This window comes from Microtus oregoni, unplaced genomic scaffold (assembly GCF_018167655.1).
Source record: "Microtus oregoni isolate MIOR12 unplaced genomic scaffold, Mior012 000074F_001, whole genome shotgun sequence".
In the NCBI taxonomy this organism is placed as follows: domain Eukaryota; kingdom Metazoa; phylum Chordata; class Mammalia; order Rodentia; family Cricetidae; genus Microtus; species Microtus oregoni.
The window spans coordinates 651,539-673,450 of record NW_024543988.1 but is presented as its reverse complement, the minus strand read 5'-3'; positions in this window follow the sequence as shown (position 1 = coordinate 673,450).

Below are 21,912 nucleotides of genomic sequence, written 5' to 3'. Positions count from 1 at the left end.
CTAAGGATGTACTAATCAAAGTGAAGGGCTCCTTGGAGATTCTGAGACAAGAGAGCCCCATCCTAAATGTGATCAAGGTCAGCAGATAGGGTGTAGCTCGGTTTGCTTTGGAGCTCAGCCTCAACCTCTATATGAACCCCAGGAGCCTGCCTTGTCTGCACGGAGTCACTTTTCATAAATATCTGAAGGCGCAGGGGATGCCAACCAAGGCAGCTGCCAAAAATAGCTGACTTCCAGAGCTACAGAGAAACTGCAAGAACAGCGTAAAAGGATCCCGTCATTCCATTAACCTATTTATGCCAGATGGTGGACTACTCCTGGTTACAAGACATACCTGCATGTTGAAAAACATGGATTCTAGGGCTAACACTCTAGTTGAATTCCCTGCCCTACTGCTTGGGGTGTGGGGAGGGTGATGGAGGAAGGTCATTGGCTAATAAAGGAACTGCCTTGGCCCATTTTATTGGTTAGAACATAGGTAGGTGGAGTAAACAGAACAGAATGCTGGGAGGAAGAGGAAGTGAGCTCAGACTCCACAGCTCTCCTCTCGGGAGCAGATGCCTCAGAGAGATGCCATGCTCCCAGCTCCCAGGCAGATGCATGCGATGAAGCTCCGACCCAGGATGGACATAGGCTAGAATCTTCCCGGTAAGCGCACCTAGGGGCGCTACACAGATGATTAGAAATGGGCTAAATTAATATGTGAGAATTAGCCTAGAAGAGGCTAGATAGAAATGGGCCAAGCAGTGATTAAATGAATACAGTTTGTGTGTTGTTATTTCAGGCATAAGCTAGCCAGGCAGCCGGGGTGCTGGGGACGCAGCCCCACCGCCCTTATTGCTACAGGAGGGAGCCATATCAATAATTTTGGAAGTCTGGAGATTTCCATTTCATCCCCAGACTCCATAAACTAGTCTACTAAAAGATCACAAAATCACCCTGGCCTGGAGGTGAAGGGCTGACATCTCAGATACTCCTGAGGCTGAGGTAGGAGGATCACAAATTCATGGTCTGCCTGGACCACAAGGTGAGTTCAAGACCAATCTGCTCATCTTAGAGAACTTCTGTCTCAAAATAAGGCTAGAGTTCATTCACAGATGAACCAATAAAGAAAATGAGTGGAGGAACAAACCATCATGTTAAGGGAAATAAGCCACCCCCAGGAAGATGAATATCTCATCCTTTCTCTCATTGTAGAATCTGAACTTGAGGTATGGATGATATGAACGTATAAAGCAGACTAGAAGGAGAAGGAAGAGGTCTAAAATGAAGAGGAAGGAAGAATAAAGTGTGATGATAGAATATACGCATCTTGAAAGGAGAGGCTGATGGAGGAACAGGACCAACAAGAGAGGGGTGAAGAGGGACAGAGTATTGGATGAGAGCAAAGTATAATCATGTTTATTTTACAATGAAAATCATTTGTTTGTGTGCTAGCCAGAAAGTTAATTTAGAAAGACAAGGAAGGGAAGAGGTTGGCCTTGAACTCCTTATCCACCTGTCTCTACCTCCTGAGTGTTGATTACAGGGATGACCTACCACACATAATTTATACAGTACTAAGGATAGAACCAGTGGCTTTATGAATGTTAAGCAAGCACTCTAGCAATCTGGCCACATTCTCCAGCTCAGCGCCTTCCTTCTGAGTGCAGCTCAGATCCCCCTGCCTCTTCCTCTTCAGTTCTGGAACTAAAGGCATGAGCCACCACTTTCTGAATAGGCCAAAGTGAAGGGTGGGAGCAAAGAAAGGCAAAATCCTAATTCTAACAGGAAGGGCACCAATTTCAATACAGACAATTGAATATGTGTTCTGTCTGCTTGCTAAGCTTGGAGACTGCCTGTTGACAGGGCTGAGCAGGGGAACTTGTTGACTTTCAAAGCAAGATTACTAAGTAGAAATGTCTTTCCAGTTCTATTATTTGGATAGCTGACACACAAATTAAGGATCAGAACAAGCAAAGAAAAGGATCAGAGAAAACTGACATCACAAAAATTACTTGATCAAGTCTCTGCAGGCAGCCTCTAAGTAAAAAATGACCATCATCAAACCCGAGTAGAACCAGGAGAGCATCTTCGTAACTAAGCCTGGGAGATGCTTTTAAATGCCTCCAGGGTACCAAGGAGAAGACGTTAATGAGTTCCAATGTGGAAAACTGTATAAAGTTCTGTGCATATTGCTGACTCTTTTGGATCAGAAACAGTTTATGGGAACTAGGATGATGGCCCAGATGGTAACGTGTCTGTGGTACAAGCTTGAGGACAAGAGTTTAACCCCCCAAAACCCAGAAAAATACCTAGCACATTCCTGTGTATTGGGGAAACAGGAGGATCCCTGGGGTTTGCTGTATGTTTAGTGTTGCCTAATCTGCAAGTCTGGGAATTCAGTGTGTGTTCCCAAAAACAAGGTAGGGCCCACCCATAAGATGACTCAGCTGAGGAAGAGCTTGCGGCCTATACCTGACAAACAGTTCAATCCTTGGACCCACATGGTGGAATGAAAGACTTGACCCAAAAAACTGTTCTCTAACTTCCACACAAATGCTGTGGTACATGCACCCACACACATCATATATGCAATAATCATAATCATCATTTTTGAAAATTAATGTGGGTGACTCTTGAGGAACAGCGCTTGAGGTTGACATCTAGCTTCTACAGATCCGTGCTTGCGCACCTTTAGGCACATGAACACACACATATACACAAAAGAGAGAGGGAGGAACAGAGGTGGTGCAGAGGGCAGGGAAGGAAACAGGAAGAAAAAAGGAAGGAAGGAAAGAAGGAGGGAGGAAGGAGCGAACAAGTGAGTGAATGGACGAACTATGGGAATCTTGTTTTATTTCTTTGCAGACCATCTAGGTTTCTGATTTTGACAATCTCAATAAAGATGTTTAGCATGATCTATTATCTTCAGTGAGCTTCATCACATCTTGATCACAACTGTATTTCCCAAAACCTTGTTCCAATAATAATGATGATGATGGTACTAATAATAATCACACAATGAAGAAAAAAAGCTCTAAAGTTGACTGCAAATGTACTGTCTAGAGTCTACCTCATGGGTGTTATATGTACATTGACCCTTACAGCATAATGCAGGCCCTGTTAGCTCACTTCACTATTGGCTTCAAGATAAAGGAAAATGAACTTGAGCCAAGCCCTTTTATGGGAGAAGTACTGAAGTTTCTATTGCTCTCATTTTTAAAATTTTATTTATTTATTTTGTTGTTTGTTTGTTTGTTTTGAGACAGGGTTTCTCCTGTTTCTCTGCATAACCCTGACTGTCCTGGAACTCCTTCTGCAGACCAGGCTAGCCTGGAACTTAGAGATCTGCTTGGCTCTGCCTCCCAAGTGCTGGGATTAAAAGTGTGAGCCATCACTGCCCAGAACTCTCATTTTTATTTTAAGGTAAGATCTTACTGTGTAGCCCTAGTTGGCCCAAATTTGTAATCCTCCTGCCTCAGTCTCCCGGGTCTTGGGTTTACAAGCCTGTACCACCATGCCTAGTTTTGACATTTTGTTTTAAAATATAATCTCTTCCTTTTCTTTTCCTTTTTTTTTTTTTGTTTTGTTTTTCGAGATAGGGTTTCTCAGTAGCTACGGAGCCAGCCCTGGAAATTGCTCTGTAGACCAGGCTGGCCTCGAACTCACAGAGATCTGCCTGCCTCTGACTCCTGAATGCTGGGATTAAAGGTGTGCGCCACCACCTCCCAGCCTCTTTCTTTTTTATTGTTGTTGTTATTGGTGGTGGTTTGTGTTTTTATGTGCTTCCTGGGAAGTGAACTCGGGGCTTTGTGTATACTTGGCAGTGTTCTCCCACAGAACAATATAGTCCTAGTCCACTAAAATGAAACAAGGCAGGACTTGAAAGTCTTTTCAGTTTAGGGATGTCTGAAAGTCCATACAGTCCAAGATCCCTTACCTAAGACCATTAGTTACTTTTCACATTGCTGCGATAAAATACCCTGACAAAAGCAATTAAAGGGAGAAGGGTTTATTTGGGGTCAGAGTTTAAGAAGAGATACAGGGTGGTGTAGAACTGACAGAGCAGCTAAAAGCATGTGCTGACGACCCAGGTTTGGTACACATTACCACATGGAAGTTCAAAACCGTATGTAACTCCACTTCCGGGGGCATCTGACACCCTCTTCCAGCCTCCTTGAGCATCCTGATGCGTGTGGTACACTTAAATACATACAAGCAAATGCTCACGCATAATTGTTTTTCTTTTCTTTTTAATTTAAAGAAGGGATAATACAGTCCTTGTGGCAATGGAGCATGAAGTGAATGGTCACATTGTATCTGCAATCAGTAAGAAGAAAGAAGATAAGGAGTGGGGCCAAGCTGTAAAGCTTCAGGGTACACCCTAGTGACCCACTTCATCCAGTGAGACTCCACCTCCTAATGTTTCCACAACCTTTCACAACCCCACCAGCTGGAGACCAAGTGCTTAAACACATGTACCTATGGGAGACAGTTCTCATTCAAACTACACTGCTGTGCTTTAAAGCATAAAACAGTGCCTTTTACACAATGTGCCAAATAAAATCTAAATGCATAAAGAAAACGTAAATCAAATATTCCAACCATCTGAAGCAGGAATTATTACTTGGTGTACCAGGAGCCAGGATCTCCTGCAACTTCTGTTTCTCTTATTGTGAGGGGATTTGCTGCCCTGAAACAGTATACCTGAATCTGGTATGAAACTGCCTGGTAGCAGATGGTTGCATAAGCCTTGGTCCTCAACATATAACCCAAATATAAAGGATTTTAGATCATTTCTCAATTGTGTTACCATTGACCCAACATGTGGATCTGTATAGCTCAGAGTTTCCCAACCTCAGTCTATTGAGATTGATTCTTTTTTATTTGCTGGAGGCTGTATTAGGGGATTTCAGGGATGTACTGAAGAATGGTTAGGCATCCTCTCAAGATTATGTCAGGCGTCAAAGATATAGCTCAGTTGGTAGAGTATTTGCCTAGCAGGCATGAAACCCTGGGTTCCACCTACAGCACCATATATTCTAGGCCTGGTGGCACAAGCTCCTTAGAGGTGAAGGCAGGAGAATGAAGAATTCAAAGTCCTCCTAGGGTACATAGTTCAAGGCTAGCCTGAGCTACATGACACTGTCAATAAATCAATAAGAATACGCTAGGTATGATGCTGTATTCCTCTCATTATATCTGTTTGTTCTTAACCATCATGATTTTGCACAGAGAGATCCAAGAGTGTGCATGCAAATTAATAAAACGCCCAGAGATGGGAGTGGGGAGATTCTTCGAGACTTAGTCTATGAAGTCATTTCCTGGGGCAGAAGACAAGATTGTGGCCATTTATCTGCTTTTGAAAAAGACACAGAGGTAAGAAGCCCCAGAGAGACAGTGAACCACTCTTCACAGGAAATGCAAGTGATTAGTACAATCAACAACATCAACATTCATGCTAGAAAAATCAATACAAAAAAACATTCCCTCCTCTCTCACTCTTTAATTTTCCTGCGCCTTTCTTCCTTGCTACCTGCTTTTTCAATAATGTATAAATCTTGAGTTTCTACACAATGAGATTGAGGTCAGCATGGAAAGAGAAAGTGAAGAATCATTAATTTTATCTCGTCTAGTCCTTCGGTTATGACAGTGACAACAGCCTTCAGACAGATCCCCAGAAGCACAAAGTTTCCCAAGATGCTCACTGATTCCATTTTTACATGCCCCAGCACTCCCAACCATAACCTCTTTGGCAGGCTCTTACAAACTCATGATATTCTGAATGAAACAGCACACTTATACAGAGCCCATTATATAATAATAATCCTACATTAAAACATAGCAAGCACAGATGGTATGGAGCCCTTAGCCCCCTCTTTATTTTGTATTTCAATGACTTTTAGCATTTAGAGAGCTCCTACTGTGTGCCAAAGTCTCTGCTAAATGACAGGAAGATAATATAAAGATAAATTTAGAGGCATCTGTCTTTGAATAACTTGTTTTTTGCTATGATACATTTCAAAGAATCAACTAGCTGATTCATTGGACAAATTGGTTAGTGCATTAGCTCTACTACAAGCTGGGCATGGTGGCACACTTCTGTAATCCCAGTGCTAGGGAGGCTGAGATAAGACAATCCTGGGAGCTAACTGTCTAACCATTCTATTCTAATTAGTGAACCAGTAAACACCCAAAGAAAGTGGGTGATGTTCCTGAAGTTGGTCCCTAATGTTGTGCTCTGCTTGGCCTCCACATTCAAACACACACACACACACACACACACACACACACACACACACACACACACACACACACACACGGGGGGGGGCGGAGAGAGAGAGAGAGAGAGAAATATAGAACAAAAGAAAGCAAAACAGGAGCCACAATACACCATCATTATCGCCGTGATCCAACCTGTAGGCGACATCTCCATACTAAGGAAGGGCTCTGTATTCCTAGCAGCCCATGTACAGAAAGAACCATGATCACTCATGCATTGATAATGTGAAAACAAAAGGAGCAAACACATTAGCGCAAACACTGCCTTTCTTCCTGGAAAAACATTCTCTCCCTTATTTCCATGACGCCATCTCCTCCAGTACACGGAGCTAAAGGAGCAAACAATGTAGGCAGAACAAAGACAGAGAAATGAAGTACCTAGGAATACAAGCAGTGGGTGGAAAGTTAACTGTGTGTATAAATGCATACAACGGGCAATAAAAGAAGAGTGGAAAGGCTGGAGAGACAGCTCAGCAATTGAGAGTAGCTACCACCCTTCCAGAGGACTCTAGTTCAATTCCCAACACCCACATCATGTACCTACAAGTGCAGGGGGTTGCAAAATGAGACCTACCGTTGGGAACAACAATATAAACATGATGGCGGAGATATAAACAGAGACCAGTAGGCTCACTTAGAAATGCTGGTTTCGCTGGCACTACAAAATAACAAGCAGTTCCTCTGCTTGTATGCTCTGAAGTTTGCTTGGAAGAGCAATGATATATTGAGGAAAGAGGAGGCCTATGACAAAAAGAAAAAAACAGCTTTGGGCTTTAAGCTTGAGCAGCTATGAGATTGTAATAGCAATAACCAAACTAGGCAGACAGACACAGAATCTTCAAGGCCTATCACACTAGTCAGCGTAGTGTTTCAAGAAGTGGCAGTGGCAGCTCGAATTAGTGTTTGCCCAAAGAGCCTGGGTAAAAGAGACAGGTGACAGAAGTGTTCCACACTTAGATGGAAAGAAGCTAGGCACACACGATGTGGGCTTTTGTCAAAACCTGCCCAATGACCTATCTAATTTTTGAATTTTTGTAGGCTATGGTGGTATATGTGTGTACCTGCTTGTGTGTATGCACATTGTGTGGAAATTTACACTATGCACATATATGTGGAGACCAGATAGCTGTCTTTCTCAGGAGGATTCCATCTTAACTTTTAAGTCAAAGACTCTCACTGAACCAGTAACTCACCTAGTCAACTTGATAGGTCATCCAATTTGCCCAGACCCAAATAATCACACAAAACCTATAATAATTGCAACACTGTTTGACCAATGACCCAGGAATATTCCTCGCAACTCATACATCTTAAATCAACCCATTTCTACTTATCTGTGTGTCACCACGAGGTTGTGACCTACTCTGTTAAGTTCTGGCACCTGTCTCCTTCGGCAGCTACATGGTGTTTCTTTGACTCTGACTACTCTTTCTATATACCTCTTCTAGCCTGGCTATGTTCTGCTGTGTCATAGACCAAATCAGCTTCTTTATTAACCAATGGTAATAAAACATAGTCACAATATACAGAGGAAAATCCCACATCAGACAACTGAGGATTGAGACCTTGAATTTGATAGGGCACTGGGTAAGTTATCTAATACATTTGAATACCTCCATGTTAATATTTGAATTATCCATAAAAGTATCATATACTTCTTATTTGTTTGTTTGCTTGCTTGTTTGTTGAGACAGGGCTTCTCTGTGTAGTCCTGGCTATCTTGTAACTCATTCTATAAAACAGGTTGACCTCAAACTCACAGACATCTCCCTACCTCTGCCTCCCAAGTGCTGGGATTAAAGGTGTGCACCACCACCAGCAAAAATAGCAAATGTTTATTAAGATCACTGCTAAAATAAGCTGCAGAGAATGTCTATGGGGTTATGCTTTCCTTTTAAATATTTCAGGCTTGAATGTCTTAAGGATGTTTTTTCTTACCTGCAAATCCCTAGACATTTCCAGATTTTAATTTAGGACTTTTTAGTGTGTTCTGTTAAATCCTAATGTGTTAAACATTTATCTCAGCAGCACACATCTGAAATAAAAAACATTCTGTTGGTGAGTGTGTGTGTGTGTGTGTGTGTGTGTGTGTGTGTGTGTGTGTACGGAGATACTTAGTAGTTTTTTCTCAGTTTAGTTAAAAACACACATGGAAGTTACATCTCTTGGCTGATTGTGTGGGAGGTAACCACAGTATATTCCAGATACTTCCAGACACTTCTCCTGTATCTTTGGGTCAAGGAAATAAAAAACATTAGAATCTTAGGCTTATGTCATTTAGTCCAGAAACAATGAAATCTAACTAGTGTGGCCAAAATGGATCTTTGCTCAACATGAGCCCTTGAATCATGAAAGTCACCTTGTGTCATGTGCCAAAGCTACCTGCTATACTAGTTACTCTTCTTGTTGCTGTCATAAAACACCTGGCAAACAATTTAAGGAAGCGAAGGTTTAGTCTGTTCCACATGTAAGAGTATAGTCCATCATGGTGGGGAAGACACAGCAACAGGAAATAGGTCGTAGTTTTTTTTTCCCACAGCCAGGAAGCAAACAGTGAAGAATGTCTGGTGATTAAGGTAGTTTTCAGCCAGTATCAGCCCATGATCTCTAGGATTCATGAGCTCTGAATTATTTTTGCCATGAAGTATTAAGAAAAATCAGAAAGAACTTGGACATGGTGTATATGCTTGTAATCCAAGTACTTGGGAGGTAGAGGCAGAAGGATAAGGAGTTTGGGTCATTTTACAGTAAATTCAAGGCCAGCCTAGGTTAAATAATAATCTCTCTCAAAATAAAATAAAGTTAAGTTCTGGAGAGACGGCTTAGCAGTTCAGAACAATACTAGTTTTGTAGAAAAGTTGAGCTCAATTGTTAGCACCTACATCAGGCAGTTCACAGCTGCCTGTGACTCCAGTTCCTGATGATGCCCTCTTCTGGCCTCTGTGGACACTAGCACTCATGTGCACACACACACACACACTTTTTAAAAATTTTAATTTTTTAAAGCAGAAGGGAGCTGTACATATGCCACATAGAGTACCTAGCTAACTTGCTGGGGACTCCTGCGTTCAAACCCCAGCCCTACATAAATTAAATGTAGCTCACCAGGCTACAAAGGCAATTGTGCTCCCTGCCTGGTTCTTGACAGAATAAATTTGCCCAACCTTCTTCTATACTACCAAACATTCCAAGATCAGAGCAACCAATTCCTATGTTAAATGAACAGCTAACATCTCAGTACTCAGTATGCCCTTTTGAGAAACCCTAGCACAAATCTTGATAAAATACCCACTAAAGAAGACCAGGCTCATTCACTGGCTACTGCAGGTGCACAGGCCATAAGCACATTTCAAGTTCAGTTTGGTGTGTGTGGCCAATATGAAGCTCTTGCCCACCTGCTCTGTGCACTTCACATTGTTTCCTAGTTTTTGACTCTGGTGTTGTGCTTGCCCTGGACTCTGCAATCACGTAGGCAGTCCTGACAATATATATTCATTTCTCTTCTGACTTTTCCTTTCTTTTTGTTTAAATCCAGGGCCTTGCATATGCAAGTCAAGTGCCATAGCACTGAGCCACATCCCCAACCATTTGGCTTTTAAAAACAGATCTTACTACACTTAGGTGTATGCCTATCTGCCTGCCTCTGCTTCACGAGTGCTGGGATTATTAGCGTGTAGCACCACACCCTGCTGCTTCTGTTGCAACTCCAGTTTTAGCTTTACCCATCAAAGTACTGATCATCTGTGCCCCGAAAGAGCCCCAAGGAAGCATTTCTTGCTCATCAGTCCTCTGCAAACAGTCTTGCTGCAGTTGATGCTCTTGAGCTCTGTCAATATTCCCTTTCCGCTCATCCTTCATACCAAAGGAGCATGCTCAGCTGTGTGCCCAACAAGCCATGAGGCAGAAGATCTGGGTTCTGGCAAAACTCACTAAGCAAATAGCTCTTGAGAGTGGAGTATCAATAGTACAGCTTGCTGTTCTTCAGCTAAAAGAGATGCCAGGTATGTCCTATGTCTCCTCCAAGAGGTAGGAAACCAGGAAGGCTAAGCCTCCAGCAAACCACAGCAGTCCCAGCTTTGTGATACTCCCCCTTAATCACTGCCTCCATTTTCCTGTCTCTCTTTACATTATCTTATGGGGAAAATCATGGGGTTAGGTCACACATAAACCACTGTGCTCACACTAGATCACACTTAGACCTTTGGAGAAAACCCAAACCTAGAGACTGCTGTCTTTAAGCAGTTGAGGCATGAAGAATACATCAATTGATTAATGTTTTAAATAATGATAATTTAGGGCTGAGGAGATAGCTCAGTTGGTAAAGTACTTGCTGCTCTATCATGAGGACCTCAGTTCTATTCTCAGCAGCCAAGTCAAATGTCAGACCTCATGGTGCATGCTTGTAACCCAACAGGTCAGGCATCATGTGCATGCCCGTAACCCAGAGCTGGGAAAATGGAGAGAGGAGGATCCTAGGAAATTGCTGTCCCACCAATTCAGTGGAAATGGAGAGAGGACGGTCACTGGGGCTTGCAGTCCCCACTGTCTCAAAACATAAAGTAGATGCTCCCAAGGAATGAATGAAGCCTGAGGTTGCTCTCAGGCCTCTACACACATACACACATGCATGCACACATACAAACACTAATTTGACAAGGTAGAATGAAAGCTATTTAGCTTTTTTCTACAGTTGTTCACAGACATTTGTCTCCCATGGTCTAAAATGGGCTTTGACGAAGCCATGGGAATTGGTGATAGCAATGTACAGGTAGAAAATTACATACAATTACAAGGTATTTTAAAAGGGGGGGAGAGAAACTGTGAGATGGCTCAGGGGGTAAAGGCATTTGCCACTAAGCCTGACAATCTGTGTTTGATCTTCAGATCACACAGTGGAAGGAGGATTCCTGCAAGTTGTCATCTGATCCCCACCCACAATACACCTGCGCTCGCACAGATGTATTATACATACATGCACGTAAAGAATTTCTGAAAGAGGCATTTTTCCACATGGTTCATGAATGTAATATGTCACTGCTAAATCATTTTCTGTACAAAACAGAAATCTGACTCTGCTGAAAATATCTTCATGAAAAAATAATAAAAGAACATTAGAGAAGAGAGTAAGCATGGATTACCAAAGCGCAGTCTCAGTCACCTGACTAGCCAGGCCAGAGTTCTCAAGCAGAAAAGATTAAATATTGATTCTCAGTGGAGATGGAGAGAAAGCTCTTTGTTTCTTTATTTCTCTTTACTTTCTTCTTTCTTCATTTTTTCTTTTTTCTTTTTGGAGTGTGCGTGTGTATGTGTGTATTGTGAGTATTTATATGGTACATGTATATATGGTGTATGTGTGTAAAGTGAGTGTGTGTGTAGTACATGTATGATGTGTACAAATGTGTGTATGTATGGTATATTGAGTGTGTGTGCGTGATGGTATGTGTGTGTGCGTATATATGAGAGAAAAGGAGAGAGAGGAGATTGCTGTGTGCATTTTAGTGTGTTAGTGCATATACCCAAGGAGGCTTTCAGAGATCAAGAGAGAACGTTCAATGTCCTGCTCTATCATTCTCCCATTATGCCTTTGAGATAGTGTCTAACTGAACCTGATGCTAGGCTGCCAGCCAGCAAGTTCCACGGATCCTTCTGTCTCCACTGCCTCATTGTTCTTGAGTTACAGGTAATTGGACAACCCAACCATATGCTGTTTTTTAAATGGGTGCTTGCTTTTGTTTTTTAATTGTTTTATTGAAAATAAAGTTATTTTCATACAATATAATCTGATCACAATTCCCCATCCCTCACACCCTCCCAGATCCTCCCCCATCTCCCACCCTTCCAAATCCACACCTTGTTTTTAATCTCTCTTAAGAAAACAGACAGGCCAATAGAAAAGATAACTAGACAAACAAAAAAAACGAAAGAGCACAAGAAATGTATGCACACACAAGCCATAAAAACTCAAAATTGGAAATATGCAAGCAAATACAATATAATATAATATAATATAATATAATATAATATAATATAATATAATATAATACAATATACAAGTAAGGTTAAAAATGCCCAGACAAAGCATTATGAAACTAAAAATAATCTCCAAAAAATACCTTCAAGTTCATTTTGTGTCAGCAATCTGCTCCTAGGCATGGGGCTTCCCTAATGGTCGTTTGTATACCCAATGAGAGTGGAAATCACCTGAGTGCAAGTCAGGTGATCTAGGTGCTGAGCATTTGAGCCCAAGTCCTCCTCATGCTCCCAAAACAAGTACTGTTACTTATTGAGCCTTCTCCCCAGCCTCTCTCCTTCCCCTCCTATGCATCTCTATCTTTATCTCTTACATGGGGGAGAGGCTGTTCCAGTTTCCCCTGCACATTCATGATGGCCTTCCCCATCTTATAAAATAAATGAGTTTAGGAAGAAAATCTTACAGACATCATTTGTCACTGGGGAAAAAAGATCGCATCCCCTGCAGGGAAGATATATCTTTCTAGGAGTGCAAATGAAATTTGAATGTCAGAATTATTCGCTGTTGACATTAAAACTTAATGTACAAGCTTAGGGCTGAAATGACTCTTAGTATCTCTCATAGAGTTTTTTCTTCCTAAACATGATTTGCTCCTATTATAACAGATGGGAAAGTCAGTATCATATATAATAGATAAATGATAAAAACAAAACCAGCTTGGTTTCAGAAGGTGCTTAGGAAACCTGCACTTTGTGCTGCTTTTCTGCTGAGTTTAGGCACATCATCTCCTTTTCATTTTTTAAAAAAATAATTTTATTTAACTTCATTTTATGTGCATTGGCGTGAAGGTATCAGATCCCCTGGAAATGGAGTTACATATAGTTGTGAACTTCCATGTGGGTGCTGGGAATTGAACTTGGGTCCTCTGGAAGAACAGCCAGTATTCTTAACTGCTGAGACATCTCTCCAGCCCCATCCTCTCCATTTAGAACAAGAATAAACATCAATTTCTTAATGTAATTTTTTTAAAATAGGGAATGGTGGTTGACTTGGGCCATCTTAAATTTTCTCTTCCTTTTGTTCAGTGACTGCCAAAACCCTAATGCATGTCCACACTGTGCACACAGTGGCCTGCACTAAGTGGAGGGAGATGTTAGTGTCATCACCCAGGCCTCCTGCAATAGTATTAGCTCTTGGAAGGCCCTTCTACAGAAAGGTCCTCAAATATTTTCTGAAATATATCAAGCTTGCTTTTCTGTTGACCATAAGTGACAAAGAGACGAAACACCTGGTTTTTAGCATCACAAGAGTTTCTGATCCTATTGCAAAGAAACCAAGTAGTAAAGTGCTAGAGTAAGCTCTTTAATGTCCTCTCAGTGCCTTATATAGAAAGGGCAGCCTGGGTGCAACTAGGAAGTACTGAAAGCTTCAGGAGTGGAGGCTGGTGGGGAAAAGTTAGGTCATTGGTTACATGCCCTTGAAGGGGATACTGGAACCTGATCCCTCCCACTTTTAGGGAACTCTAACCCATGGAGTCATCACCCCAGTTCAAATAGTATTTCTTTTTTTTAAAGATATATTTATTTATTATGTATACAACTTTCTGCCTCCATGTATACCCAAACGCCAGAGGAGGGTGCCACATCTAATTACAGATGGTTTGGAGCCACCATGTGGTTGCTGGGAATTGAACTCAGGACCTCTGGAAGAGCAGACGGCATTTCTTTAAAAGAAGGTATTTTAAAATTCTTCTCTCATACAATACATCCCAACCATAGTTTCCTGTCCCTTCACTCCTCCCAACCGTCATCACACCCCCTTGTTGGGGGAGGCTGCTTGTTTGTTCCGGGACACCCAGACCCCCAAAATAACAACACAGAACACTGTATTATTTAAATCACTGCTTGGCCCATCACTTAAGCATATTGCTAGCTAGCTTTTCCATCTAGAATTAACCCATTTCCATTATTTTATATTTTACCATGATGCTCATGGCTTACTGGCAAGGTTCCAACTAGCAGCTTGCATCTTTCCCCTGTGGTGGATATGTGGCCTCTCACTGACTCTGCCTTATTTCTCTTCTAGTTTTCCCCACCTAGCTCTGTTCTGCCCTGCTATAGGCTCAAAGCAGTTTCTTTATTCATTAACCAATAAAAGCAACACATATACAGAAGGACTAGTCACATCACACACACACACACACACACACACACACACACATACACACACCGTTCCCCAGGTTCACTCCTCCTCCATTCCTCCATTCCCCTTAAAAGAAGGTTTTTTGAAATGAAATTATTATAGAGTAGACTAGAAGCTGGATGATAGCACATGCCTGTAATCCTAGCACTTGAGTGGCTGAGGCAGGATTGTGATTTCAGGCCAGCCAGTGGAACGACTAAATATGGAACCAGGCACAGAGGTGCTTGCCTTTAATTCTAACATTTGGAATGCAGAAGCAAGTAGTCCTTTGTGAATTTGAACTACATAGCAAGTTCAAGGTTAGCCAGGGCTATATATATTGAGAAAAAAAACAGCCAAATAACCCCCCAAAAACCCACCCTAAAATATAAAACCAAAACAAACAAAACACCTAAAGTTGAAGGTAAGGCCACAAAATATCATCATAAAATGTGGTCACAGAACCTGCAAGATAAAGTCACTGCAGAGAATTAACCATAGGAAACAAGACATTTGCAGAGCCAATGATGTAACTCAACTAGTAGAGTATTTGCTAAGCATGGACTTAACCATATCTTCAAACCCTTTTACCTCATAAAACTGGGCAAGCAGTACATGCCTGTAATCCTAGCACTCAGGAAGTGGGGTCAGAAAGATCAAAAGTTGAAGGTCGCTCATGTCTGATTGCAAACAATAAATAAAATAACTGAATATTGTATAGCACATGTCGATCTCTAAAATCCCAGTAGGGAAGCAAGAATTACCACTTTGTATCAGCCAGGGAGATGGCAGGTTCCAGACACATCATAGATAATAAGAGTCAGGGAATGTGGGCTTGATCCTGCTCCTAACTCCAAATGCGATTCAATTGAAAAGTTAATTTTTGCAGGATCTGATTCTCATTGTAAATAACCAAAGGTTCAGAGTTCAGATGGAATTGGAAAGTTTTGTCACCTATGCTTATTTCTCTGCCTGCACTCCTTGCCCTGAGATGCAGCTGAAGAAGGAAAATCAGTTCTCTGGCATTCTTCCATGGTCTTAACTTGGAAATGACATCTGATTGAATACCAACTTTCAAATAGGGCTTTGCAAACCTCTGTATAAAGGGGCAGTGGCAGGGCTGGAGAGATGGCTCAGTGGGTAAAGCTGGCTCCACAGCAGTTCAGATCTGAGTTCACATCCCCCGAAGTCACAGCAAAGCTAAATATGACAGCAGAAGCATCTTACAATTCCAGATACCCTGTGTTAGAAAGAGATGGGGGAAATCTTGGAAGTTCACAAGCCAGCTAGCCTAAAGAACAATGGTGAACAATGAGATCTTATCTCAAAAGATGAATGGTAAGAACTGACATCTAGCTTAGTGTAGTGGCCCACTCCTTTAATCACAGAAAGAGGCAGGAGTAGATCCCTGAGTTTCAGGACAACCTGGTCTACATAGTGAGTTCCAGGACAGTCAGGTCTAAGTAAAAAGACCTTGTCTCAAAAAAAAAGGAGACACCTGATATGCAATCTCCACACATGACCCATATTCACACATATGAACATATATACTCAAAGGACAGAGCAGGATTCTTGTATATTTAGTCCCCTGTTTGTTTCACAAACAGCCTCTGTCTTAGCTACCCAAACCCGCCTTGGTAGCCTAAAGCCACCATTTGTTATACAAATGGGCATGTGTAGATGCCAATAAAATTTTATTTATGAAAACCAGACAGTAAATTCATTGCAGTCCATGCTCCTCTGCTCTAAACTCAGGATTGAGGATGGGTTTTTGCAAGCTAGAAACTGAACCTATGGCTTCACACTTATGTGATGTACCACTGGGCCATATCTATCTACAGTCCTTGATTTCAAGTAACTTTAGATTGGGGCAGAATAATCTTTTAGTACACTGTGAATATGTGTCACTCTGATTGGTTTAATAGAAATCTGAATGGCCAATAGCTAGGCAGTATTTGGGGAGCAGAGAGGATGGTAGGAAGAAGAAGGGTGGAGTCTCAAGATGTCATCAGACAGAGAGAGGAAGCAGCATGGGCGATACAGAGTAAAGGTAAGAAAGCCATTAGACAGAAAGTAAATTAATAAAAATGGGTTAAGTTGTAAGAGCTAGTTAGTAACAAGCCTAAGCTATCGGTAAGCTTTTATAATTAATAATAAGTTTTCATGTAGTGATTTGGGAACTGGCATAAGGGACAGAAAAATCTGCCTACAGAAGATTGTCTGGATCTTACCACCAAAAATCACCCTGCATCAATGAGCCATTGCTGAAGAAGGAATCAGAAGATAGAGTTGAGAACACTGTCTGTGTTACCCAGAGCAGAAGCAGGAACAGGAGGTCCTATTGCCACACTTGGTTAGGTGTCACTGGGGTGAAATACCAGTTAGAAATAGGTAGGTCAACTTTGTATCCCTCCACCATGCCCAGCCCTTGATCAAAGCAAAGAAAGAGAAAAGAATCCAACCAAATTAATTCTTTGCTCCAAGCAATTATACAGGCCAAGGTTGATAAATTATTTAAAACAGAAATTAATTATTTAGTGAGTTTCAGAAGCAACATTTGTGTTCCTGCAGTCTCAGAGAAGGGCAGGCCAGATGCTGCCTCTGAACTAAGATGCACAGAAGCCAGTGCCTAGAGACTACAGGCTAGGAGGGTGGGGCATACCCCAATCCTTAAGGACTCTGTGCTTCTAAAGAAAAAAAAAATTGGGGCTTAGGATGTAGTTTTATCAATAGGATGCTTGTTTAGCATGAATAAAGCACTGAGTTCTATCTTCAGCATTATGTAAACCAGAAGTGATGGTGCACATCTGTAATCCCAGTGCTCTGGACACAGAAGTGACAATCAGAAGTTCAAAGACATCCTTGGCTACAAGAAATGCTCAAGGCTAGCCTCAGGTACCTAAGACCCTATCAAAAAACACAAAAGCAGGAAGAAGAAGAAGAAGAAGAAGAAGAAGAAGAAGAAGAAGAAGAAGAAGGAGGAGGAGGAGGAGGAGGAGGAGGAGGAGGAGGAGGAGGAGGAGGAGGAGGAGGAGGAGGAGGAGGAGGAAGAAGAGGAGGAGGAGAAGGAGGAGAACAACAACAATAACAATAATGACAACAAAACAGAAAAAAAAACAGGGCAAGTAAGATGACTCAGCAGGTAAAGGCACTTGTGGACAAACATAATGACCTGAGTCTGATCTCTGTGGCACAAGTGTGAGAAAGAAAACAAGCCCCTGAATGTTATCCCACACTAAATAATTAAGTAAATAGAAAATAAAAGAAAAGAAATCTAAAAGTAAAGAGAAAGGAGGTGAGAGGAACATCTATCAGTTGTCTAAAGGCATTGCCATTTTCATGGACCAAGAGGGAGTGATCTAGCCTGCTCTGACATATGGGCTGCTTGTTACCTCTGTGATCAGGCATACTGTGAAAACGCAATGTTTAGACAAAGCTACCACTGTGGTCAGTCACAGTCTGAGCAGTGCTTGCCAAGCCCTTTCCTGACAGAAGCTCAAACGAAGCTCATGAGCATTCTGCTGGGGGCATGGATGAACCTGTTCAGAGGATCATCTTCATGATTTCTTCACAAGCCAGAGTGTGCCCACTAATTTGTATGTCTCCTTCTTGTTGTTGTTTTAACTTCTGACTTGGAAATAATTGGATGGTCATGAGAAATCATAAAATAGCACAACGAAGTTCTTTATGCTCATCCTCCACCCTCCCCAAAAGAAGGGTGTCTTTCACAACTAGAGGGCACATTCCTACGTGTAATCCAGTCCCTTCTTCCAAAGACCTTATGAAATGTCACTTTTTACACATACTTATGAAATGGGTTAGTCTTTGCATTTCTATGACATCTTGCACTGTTCACAGACTCCTAACCCTTACACATGCACGCATGCACACACACACACACACACACACACACACACACACACACCATGGTATAATTCTGTAACTATAAGGAAACTCCAATCTTGGTCTTTTGGGAACTGGCTTTCTCCACTTATCATGGTCTCTTGAATATTTATGAAAGTTGTATTATGCATCACTAGATATTGTGCTCTTTTTATTGCTAACTCATACGCCACATTGTAGATAGGCACCACTATTCACCCACTGAAAGATGAAAGATATCAGGGCTGACCATGTGAGCTGATAAGTACTACAGATATTTGTAGGGGAATATCCCGACATTTACAGGGGAGAAACAATCTAGTTCACTCATGATGAGTATGCATAGAATCTCAGAACTTGATAAGTTGAAGTAGAAGGACTGCAGAGAGTTCGAGGCCAGCCTGAGCTATGTAGTGAGTTCCATGCCAGCCTAGGACATAGACTGAGACTCATCTTTAAAAAATAAAATAAAATAAAACAAAGAGGTGGCAAGATGACCCAGCATTTAAGAGCACTGCAGCTCTTCCAGATGACCTGGACCTAACCTGATAGCTCACAACAGTAATCCAACACCCTCTTCTTGTCTTCTCATGCACCAGACATGCACATAGAATGCATATATGCAGGCAGAACACATAAAATAAAAAAGTAAATCAAATAAGTAAGGCTAAACATATCTTCAAAAAGTGTTCTATTTGTTTCAACTTACTCTTTGAAGAAACTTACATATCATTCTGCCTCAGCCTCATCTTTTTTTGGCAACCAAGAATAAACTTGGTTCATTAGGATACTGAATTGAACAGGTCACTACTATATTTCTTTTGTAAACACGTGATATATGACCTTGACCTGAGTGAACTCAGAAATGTACACCTTAAACTGAGCATGCTCACAAATGCACCACAGTTCCAAAGTATGCTTTCTTGTAAGAATATCTATAGAATCCCCATTAAAATCACCACACTCTGGGTGAAACCATTGCTTTGTAAATAAGTCCAACCCACTTCATTTTCCTCCATCCTTTCCTCTTCTGGTTAAACTCACTGCTTTGTGCTCAACAAAGGTGAACCATTGCATTGTTAGGGTAATTGTTGTAAAATATTGTTTTAACTGTGTAAAGGTAAGTTTAATTTGTTTTACCTTGCCTGCCTAAGGCACCTGATTGGTTTAATAAAAAGCTGAATGGCCGATAGCTAGCAAGAAAGAGATAGGTGGGGATACCATGCAGAGAGAATAAGAAGGAGAGAAGAAGGAGGAGAGAATGAGAGAAAAAGAGATGGACAAGCCCATGGCCAGAAGCCAGGAAGCCACCAGACAGCCATGGAGACAGCAGAAAACTAAGACATGCAGAAGGAAGGAAGGAAAAATAAAGAAGCCTGAGACAAAATGTAGATGAAGGGAAGCAGGTTAAGTTATAAGAAGTAGGAAAAAATGAGTCCAGGCTAAGGCTGAGCATTCTTAACTAATAAGAAGTCTCCACATCATAATTTGGAAGCTGGTTGGTGGCCCCAAAAGAAAAAGCCTGCTACAGGTGATGGCTTGGTTTCTCTGAATAGGAATTCGGGTGAACCTAAAATTTCATAAATGCCCAGGTTTGACTGCTGGATTACATGTCAGTCCTACTGTCCAGGTTTCCAAATGAGATCCAACAAACATTTAATGGTTTTATTTTTGTGTCTCTATTCCACCTTCAAGGGAAATTGCACACCAGAATTTTGGGTTCCTGACAAGACCTATCATGGAATTTGCTGGCTCAACTGGAATCTTAGTCAATCCATTTATTTTATGCAGGATCTGTGCTCTAAGTAAACAAAGGGGAAAAAGAGAAACCAAAGAATTTCTAAGAGGGTATTTGTCAAGAGCCAGAGAGGTCTAGGAAACAATGAAAGATTTCTTTTGGCAAGTGTCTGATGAACAAGAATTTCCCAAGCAGTGGTAGGTGACACATGGTGGGGCCCCTGGGATTCCTTGGCAGTCCTAGCTGGAATAAAACACTGCACAAGAAAACTAGCCTTTCCTTTCTAACCCTTCCCTGTTGAATTTGGATCTGAAGCATATGGCTTGGGAGGTACATCAATGATCAAGGCTGGCCAAAGAGGTTGGCTTCTAGCTTCCATCTCTTTATGGAGTCTTTCTTCCATGGTACTCCACACACGCTATAGTCACAAGCATTTGGGTTATTTTGGTAACTCATCCTTTAAAAACTTAATTGTTGTGTAAAAATCTATTTGTACACTGTGGAGATGTGTTGCTCTCATTGTTAATATAAAGTTTATTGGTTGATGACTAGGCAGGATTTGGGGAACAGAGAGAATGCTGATGAGAAGAAGAGTGGAGTCAAAGACATCATGAGACACAGAGTGAGCAGGATGGAAAGTACATAGATGAGGTAAATGAGCCTAGGAACAGCACAAGGCATGCTCTTCATGGCAGGCTTATATCCCATTCTCTGGGAGGCAGTGAGGAGCCCAGCCTTGGGTGACTGTTGTATCCACCAGAAAGTCTGTCTGGCAAGGACATCACATGATATAACTCAAACAGTTTTACATTCTCTGTCTCCCCACCCAACAGAGCCTATTTTACATGCTGGCCAGGAAGATAGCATCTGCCAAATGCAGAGCAAGGACTATTTTGTTTCTTGCTACAACTCTAGAGGTGACCATGGTATTCCACAGAAGATATCAAGAAGTATCTGTGGAATATACTAATGCTGTATGTGGGAGGATGGCCTTGAACTTGGATCCTCCTGCTTCCACCTTCTAAGTATCGGGATGATGAGTGTGCAGGACCATGCTCATTTTATGTCATGTTAGAGATTGAACCCAGGGCCTTAGGCATATTAGGCAGACACTCTACCAACTGAATTACAGAAGTATGTAAAATGCATTCTGCAGGCATTTGATGGCTACAAAAACACTAGTGTTCAGGTCTCTTACTCTCATATCAATAGGTAAAATGGTTGTTAAAACAAAAATCATGAATCAAACTACCTGGGCTGTAAGACATTTCTACTACCGTGTAGCTATATGAAACCTCCCACTAGGGCTGGCTGAGTGTGGTGAGGGAGGCCATCACAGTAAATTCAAGACTGAGCAGGGATACACAGCAAGACCCTACTGAAACAAAGAAAGGGGGAGGGAGAATATCAAAGAAGGGAGGCAAGAAAAAGGAACAAAAGTAGAGAAGGAGAGAAATAGGGGAAGAAATTAAAAAATAAATAAATAAAAGGGGAGGAGATTGTTAGAAATAAGTTCAGGGTCACAAAGAAAGAGACTGCCACTACAATTGAAGCATCTGGACAAGGCAAACTTTACTCTTGATCAAGAAGGTGTTCTTGGAAGAGCAAAACTCATGAGACAGGAAGTGCATTTGGTTTCTAGTCTAACTCAGGTGGTGGCTGTGTCTTTTTCCTGTTGGCTGAGGTCCAACCTCAGAATCTTATTCAATTGGCTAACCTGAAAAGATATGGTGGGCAGGAAATGGAGGAGTAAGGGGGAAGAGGTCCCCGCTCCAAGGAGAAAAAAGTCACTGCTCTGAGCAAGCAAATTCCTAGACTAGAGCAGTGGGGGCCTTTGTGTAAAGAAAGGTGTGACTGGGTGGAGAGAATTAAAGCA